We start from the raw sequence: 8552 nt of genomic DNA, 5'->3' as shown, positions 1-8552 counted from the left end.
GTTGTGATATAAATGAAATGTTGTAAACATAGTAGGTGTTGATGTACCTTCGCTAACTCAGACTAAGTATAATTACAATGATGTTAGTAATATTGTAGTGAAATTACTAGAAGTTCGGTCAGGCTGCAAAAGACGACATTTCAACATACGTCACACACGCTGTTGCTCTGATTGGTCATAGGTCTATCCAATTGAGTGGAGAGGCATTTTTCGGTTGAGACACGCCTCATAATTTTAGCTCAATGGAGCGGTATCAGACTCAAATTCTGACTAGAATTGAGTATGACAACGTCAGGCTAGTAAATTTACAGTGTACAGGTGTTAATTAATCAATTAACTGTTACTTGCAATGGTTATGTTTTACTTTAGTACTATAAGGGATTTACAGAAAACATCCCAATAAAATCAAAGCTGACTGTCTATATTTTTATGTGATAATGCAGTGTTTATTATGAACAATTTATTTGTAAGTCATTATTAAAAAAAATCATGTGCCCTAATACACTTCAACCTAAATCAGATAATGTACTTCCACACTTTTGTGGCGATCATACTCTGATGACGTCAGCTAGACGGATAGGGTGATCCCTTAACTCTCCAACTGTCAGTTTGATACTAGTTCCATTTCTGAATAAAACATCTAATTTTCATCTAATCAAAGCACAAAGGAGAACACAAGCCATGCACACTATTTTCCTCACATAATATTCTGTTTCAATCTGTTTCATTCTGTCACAACACGGAAGTAAAGTCAAGGGTATTTTATGGTGATTGTAGCTGTGTTCTATTCGACCATAAGTGGACTGCGAAGTGGACTTAACACGGAATCTGAAGGGAGCGAACATGTTTAGTTCAAAAGCCACTGAGAACAGCATAGGAAAAATTAGAACTTCAGTTCACCGAAAATAGAGATGGTAAACCACCCAACTACCATTCCCCGTCGCATCATCAATTAGAAATTATTGAGTTTTTTTTAACAAATGTTATTATTACGATACAAACTACAGTATTTTTGAAATGGCATGCTAGGTGGCATGGTGGCTCAGTGGGTAGCACTGTTGCCTCACAGCAAAAAGGTCCCCAGCATGAGCCCCGGCTAGGGCAGGTGGCCTTTCTGTGTGGAGTTTGCATGTTCTCCCTGTGTCAGTGTGGGTTTACTCTGGGTACCCTGGTTTCCTCCTACAGGCCAAAAAACATGCAAGTTAGGCAGATTGGAGATGCCAAAAATTGTCCCACCCCCAACCTATGAATGGATCAACTTGTCTGAATAAAACTTGTGTATGGATTAACTTGTTCTCGCCATTAATATAGCCGTTCATGCTGGAATGACATAAAGGAAGAAGAAGAAATGGCATGCCAGTAAAAGCATGCTCTTTTGAATCTTCTAAATTAATTTATTTAGAGGTAGAGGTAAACTTTATTATCCCACAATTTTTACAGCCAGCAGTAAAAACACATAATCAACAAAAACAAACAACCACACTCACACACAAAACTTCCATTAATAGTTACTGCAATTATTTAATAAAAACAATAGCAACTGGTACAAATAGAAATTAATAATGATTATTATATCATTAACTTTAACTCAGTAAATGTAAGCAGCTTGACTATAGTAGTTTATCAAATAAATGTATTTTAGTTTGCATGACAGTTACAGTAGAGCTTCTGGTTTGTTAAAGCTCCACTGTGTACTTTTTTTAGTTAATTCTTAGCAAAAACCCATGTTTTCTTTCAAAAGTATGTGCTCATTCATGTGTAATTACTTCCACCCCACTAATCAAAGTATTCTCGTAAGTGTAGAATCTGCTATTTAAAATACATACCGTCGAATCGATCTCTGGCTGAATCCATGTTGTGCCTCCATCTTTGAAATACATTCGCCGACGAGGGACATTCCTGAAATTCAAGCTCCGCCTTTCGCGCTTTCACACTGGCCACTAGCTGAAGCCTTCCGAGGTTGCATGTGTAGGCAGTATACGTCATCAAGACAGTCTTATTTCAGAATATTAACAATTATAAAGCTGACAATTATTCTTAGTTAATTGTAACTTGATGTAATATGCTTATGACTTGCGAATGTAATGCTTAGTTAATTTAAATAAACCAGGCTTGATGGCGTATGCAGCCTCCGACCTGCGTAGACTGAATCCTTCGGATTTTACAACAGCCGCACGCCGTGATAAACCTGCGATCTAATGCTTTGATTTGAAAGCCTGTTGAAGACATATTCTCGAGGACATTAAAACAAGTCGCCAAGGAAGCGAAACGGGGATTTTAAACGGCAACGCGACAGGAAAAACATCAAGACCAAAGTCAATATTGGAGTTCGTTTTCCAAGATGGGGCTCAATGGACACTGAAGTTGCTACTTTTTATCTTCACCACAGGTAATTCAGCATATTCGTTTAAATCTATACAGTCTATTTTGTAAACTTGAAGTTTTATAGTTCCTTGGCTAACTACAGCATGGTTATGCAGTTAGTGTAAACTTGCATGCGGTTTAATGTGTTCGAACAGCCACACGCTGTCTCTCCGCCCATTTATGTAATCTGAGGTACTGAGATAAATGTTTTTCATCTTTTCTGACCTCTAGCACAAACACATGGTGTACAGCGCTAGTTTTAGCCTTTCATTGATAAAAACGTCTGATCAGCAAGTCTTTCGTTTCATTTTACAAGCGTGTGAAAGTTGAGCGATCTTATTTCACCAATACCAGAGATTAAAGCTCTTACATATACACGGACATGTAACGTTTACTTAAAACATAAGCATTGGACAAAAAAATGGACAAAAAGAGACGGATTTAAACACCAAGTGTAAACGTGATTTGTCTCTCTCGTCCATTTGTGATCCGATCGATGAAAACACATCTAAATACCAAGTGTAACAGCCCCTGTGATATTTTTCCTCGCGTTGATGAAAAAGGAGTGTCTTAGCTTCGTATTTGGTTGGTTTTTGTCGGGGATTTTAAGCGGAGATATCATGACAATCAGAGTTTTTACTTGTTTAACATACATCTGTGTGCTTTGACGGATCACAGGCAAAGTACATTGCAAATTGTTCATTTTTTTCATTGCTTTTGCTTTGTAGCTACTGGAAGCCATGTTAACCTTGGCATGACAGGGCCACCGTACTAGTTAAAACGCGTTCTGAATGGGGGGGGGGCTAAAAAAATTAATATTCAGTTGATTGTTATATAGAATTTTACCGCTAGATGGGAGTAGATCCTACACAGTGGGGCTTTAATAGTCAATATCTGCAATAGTCAAATATATGTACAAGCATATAATAAACATGTAAGTTTTTCTTATAATATTGTTAGAAACACAATGTATTATATGTGTTTTAAATTTGAAAGTAAAGTATATTAAAATAAATTTATGTTATATTAAAATCTGCGTGACCCAGCCGTTGCTTTTTTGATGAGGTTGCAGAGCATTCCATATGAGCGATTATAGTCAGTGAAGTCCATGCGTTGGCATGTCCCATGCTCAGGGAGTAGGGAGCAGTGAACACTGCGTAGTGCCCGGTCGATTCGAATACACCTTGTGTCTGCTGCATTTGTGGATCAAATCCGATACACAAGGAATCTTGAGGAGCTCAGGGGTCCAACTGTGGTGAGACCAGCTGCCCAACTGCCATCTGTTCCTTAGGGCTGCATCCTGGCCGTCACGTCCCTGGAGCACCCAGTCCTGCCCACCGTGACTCCCAAGAACCCTATCCTGTCAGTTAGCCTTTGTGGTAAGCGAGAGTGGAGGATTACTTGGGAGTCGGCGTCGAAAGGGTCCTCCACGGAGCAGGTCCCTCTCACCACAGTGCCCACAACACCTAGCACACTCTCTAGGCCATGCCCTAGGAGGAAAAAGAGAAAGAAGGGATCCTCTGCACTGCCGCCCACTGCAGCGCCTCCTGTCTCGGTGCCCCAGCCAGCTGCAGCCTCCCCAGTCTCGGTTCCTGTCTCGCCCCTGCTCACCCCCCAGTCTTGGTCTCTGTCTCATCTGTTCCTGTCTCATCTCCACTGCCAGCTTCAGCGTCCCCTGTCTAGCTGGTTCCGTCAGCTGCTAGCTCTGTCTTAAATCTGTTCCCTGAACTCTTCTCCCAACCCTACGAGTCCTCCCTTGTCTGACCTTTTCTAGCCCTGGAACCCTGCGTTGCCCCCCTTTGTGCCCACTGTTATCCCTGCCTCAGCCCTGCCACAGTTCGCCCCTTCTGGACCTGCCTCTCCCAAGGCCCCCACTAAACCTGCTCCCAACCGGCTTCTGCACATACCCAATCAAGGACTCCTTTGACGCCTAGTCGCACCCTGTCTGGACCTCCCCCGAATATTTTTTTTGTTCCCCCACCCCCTCCCCTGTTTGTTGTTTTTATTGTCCCACCCCAACCCATTTGTTATCCTTGCTTGTCTACCTTTGTTAATTTTTGTAATGTTTTTATGGTTTTTGTCTTGTATTCAGTCTGTCTTGTCTGGTGTCTCTCCTTGAGGGCTGCCAGGTGGCATCCCTTGAGTGGGGGGGGGGGTACTGTCAGGATCCTGCCAGAGTCTTGTCTGGTATTAATATCCAGTTCAGTATGGCAGGGTTCTGACAGTACAATGTTTTGTGTGGGAACATGTGGTTATTGTATTTTTTTTTAGACCACGTGTTTCTCGTGTCCTGTCACTTTTACCCCGCTCCCTTGTAATCCTCTTGTCTGTCTTTATTGTTTAATGATTGTCACCTGTCCCCCTCATTATTTCTCCCCTATTTATAGTCTTTGTGCCCTCTGTTCTGTCTATGATCGTTTTACTGTATTCCTGCCTTGTAGAAGTCCTTGTATTCTGATTCTGTATATATCCTGTCTTAGTCTAGTTTAGTGGAGTTTATGGCTGTAATGTTTGTCTAGTCTAGTTTTGTTATATGTGTCCACTCTCTAGTATACCATTTAGACAGTCTAGTGCAGTGTTTCCCGGCCCTGGTCCTCGGGCGCCCCCTCCCGGGGGGTTTTGGATGTCTCCTTATTTAGAGCACCTGATTCGACTCATCAGCCTCCTTCCAAAATGGTAAACATGTGTCCCTAACAAGCTGATTAGTTAAATCAGGTGTGTTAAATAAGGAGACATCTAAAACTTTCTGGGAGGGGGTGCCCTAGGACCAGGGTTGGGAAACACTGGTCTAGTGTATAATCTTATTTGATGTTGTTTCACCCACTAGTGTTTTTCTGTTCATTTAATAAATTTGTTTAGTGTTTTTGACTTGTGTCTGCGCTTGGGTTCATCAGCTTGCATCCCTGACAATGTTAAATGCATGTTTTTTTGTGGATCCTTCTCACTTTAAAGGCGCTGTATGTAGTTTACAGCGGCCTCTAGCGGTGATGGTTTAGATTGCAACCAATAAGTTTACAAGCGCGTGCTCGAACTCATGAGCGACGGCCAAACTGAGATGTAACACACCGGAGAAAGCATCACACAACATGCTGGTAAACTCAGGTAACTCCCACTGCAACGTTAAATTGACTGCATTTAGCCTGTGTAATGTGGTGTTACGTATGTATATTTACGGTAAGATAACGAAAACGGTTAGTGAACTACACTGAACAATTTCAGTATAACTGTAAATACACTGTGCTATTAGTCCTTTAGGGTTGTTGCTTGCCACACTGTGTGATCAATATCGTAGTTAAGTCCATGTCACACTGTATAATCTCAGTTTCCATCAATGTCAGACTGTACAAGTTTAAAGACTTTTAAAAAGCGGACACACGCAAACAAACGCGTCCGCAGTTTTACGTCATCGATCGACGACGGCTGGGCGAACAGATGCTAAAGTGAAGGCTAGCAAACCGAAACAACATCTAAAAAAACTAAAGCACACTCGAAATATATTTGACATGCTTTGTAGTAATGTTAGCTTACCTGTCCATAAGGATGAAAGCCAACTCCGGATCCGTTTTTAAATCCAAAACAAAGCGGAGGTTTCTCCATAATTCAAATGCCCTCCCAATGTTAATCCGTGTTTTTGTCCGTTGCTGATCCGATTCACGTTTGGCCTTACGAGCTTCATCAGATAACTTTTCTTCACAATATGTGGAGTTTGTGTTGGAGTCTGTGTTGTGATGGGAGCAGGTCGTTTCAGTCTATTATCAGACAGTGTCGTCGCTGTTGAGCGCAAAGTCAGTAGACGAGGCGAGAGACTCGGGAACGCGCATGCGGGTGACTTCACTGGATTTCGCGCCAAATCCGGCCCGGTACTTTCACATAAAAATAATAATATTTTTTTTCAGAGGTAATAGCAAAACCCGCAAAGTGGATCATTTTAATGTGATCTTACAACCCATTCGCACACAGGCAATTGAAAATGGATTAGTTTAAGTAGAAACGTTACGTAGAGCACCTTTAAATACTTGTGTTAATAAGAATAATGGTAATGTAGTGTAGTTGTCATTTAGTGTAAATAGACTATATCACTATTTTCACTTATTGTAAATAGCTTTTGCCTAAATTTATGAAAATATGAGCATTAAATGTATTAAAGAGATCTGTTTCCTTCAGTAATAGACTGTGTATTAATTTAGCATTTTAAAATGCATAGAAAAAGAGGAAATGAGTGTGTAGACAAAAAGCAGGGGGTCCCAGGTGCCTTTTAATAACAGCGATGGTTATATTTTTCAGCACCCGCAGAGCAATGCATCCATATGAAGGCATTACTATAAGATTGCTGCTTTTAAACATTTTGTAATAGGCTGCCCAGAGAGACCGTTCAACTCTAGTGGCAATTCGATAATCAAAACACAGCCAAAAACCTTTATTTAACAAACTAGAAATGAAGAGTTTCGTTGCAAAACAAGATAACCACCGTTTTTTTAATTGTTCAGAAATCTCGTTTTTTTTGGTTGTGCATTCCAATTCATTTCAATTCAACTGCAGTTGGTTTGTTTTGATTTAAACCTTCATAACTTAAAAATACAGCTAAGTAGCACCATAAAACAAAATAATAACATGACAACATAATAATAAACATGTTTTGACAAAAATTTTAAAAAATGGATTTATCTCGTTTTGCAACGAAACTCTTCAAATATTAAATGGATACAATTTAATAATTTTAAAGACATTAGATGGTTTAACAGAAACATAAGACAAAGATGGTTAGCTGGATAAACAGACAGACAAATTGAGGAGTATTATTTTTAAAAAATTTATTGGAGATTTGATTAACATGAAATCTAATCTCTTTTACAAACTAATAGTTATTAAAGTGTAACTAAACCCCTGGTCAGAGCCTGACTCCACCCACTGGCAATATTTGAAAAATGCAAGAAAAGTGGGCAGATCCCAAAGGAGATAGAGGGGACGAACTAAGCTCATACCAAGCATGTGGTGAGATCGTAACAAGGGCGTGGTGAGCTTGAACCTGCTTACGTCACGAGTTACTTTTTGGACCCAACATCCAATAGGAAAATTCAACTGCAGTAGCCACCGTTCAACCTGAAGAGGGCAGCACTCAGACGTTTTCACACCATATATTGTATTATATTGAAACACTTTATATCCAAATGTCAAAAAACTTACTAAAATCAATGAACAGCACTAATAAAGCATCATTCTTACAGATCATTAACTAAAAAAAGTTGGTTAAGGGTTTAGTTACTCTTTAATCTACTTAGTCAAACTTCTTACTAACTGCTGTTTATTTGCCTGCCTGTATATTTAAGTTCTATTTCATAGCTCCAGACCGCCAGAGGCATAAACAGAGTGGAAATATCATGCGCTCGCGCATTGGTTACGAGAACTTATTAATTGGTTGTCATCCTATGACCTCATGACACATATAAAACCTATCACAACGTCATGAACTTTCTCTTTTTCATTCTCGCTTGGTGAGAACTTTGTTCTGTGTGCAGCTTATTTGGGCTGGCGATTCGCTCCTCGCCTAACATTTTAACGTCTCGCATCGAGTACCCGCGGTTTCGTGCCTGGGTAAAGAACATCTGCAGGACGTGTTGTCTAACCCCGGCCCGGAAAGCAGTATTATGCATGTCGAGCTGCGCCAACAACGTCTGTTTAACGTTTGTTCGCCTGCATCGGGAAATCGAGCACCACGCAAATGCAAGCACCACGGTGACGGCGAACAACCGAAACTAAAGAAAAGTCGTCATCTACGCTGGCGAAACGCATGGACGAGCTGACTGCTACGGTGCAACAGATACAGTCACTGTTGGCTGGATCAGCTGCTTCAGCGGTTAATGAATGCCACACGGAGGTGAGGGAATGTACCGCTCAAGCCAACGCTACTGATTGCTCACATTTTCTGTCAACAGATGTTGATGGGTGCGACGTAGTATCGGTGGCAGCCACGGATTCGCTCTTCAGTGAGTCTTTTAGTCAGCCTATGTCCGACGCTATGTTGCCTCCTACCCAGTCTTCTCTGCTCCCCTCTGCCAGTGGCAGCGAACCAGGGACGGGAAGTGAGGCATCCTCCGCAGCACTCTCGTTAAGTGACACTTTAAAGAGTGCGCTAGAAAATCTGGAGCTGGATATCCCAACGGCGTTTACAGGGCCAACCAACATGTTGT

The sequence above is a fragment of the Misgurnus anguillicaudatus genome, chromosome 10 (genome assembly GCF_027580225.2).
Source record: "Misgurnus anguillicaudatus chromosome 10, ASM2758022v2, whole genome shotgun sequence".
NCBI lineage: Eukaryota > Metazoa > Chordata > Actinopteri > Cypriniformes > Cobitidae > Misgurnus > Misgurnus anguillicaudatus.
This window is presented reverse-complemented; position numbering follows the sequence as displayed.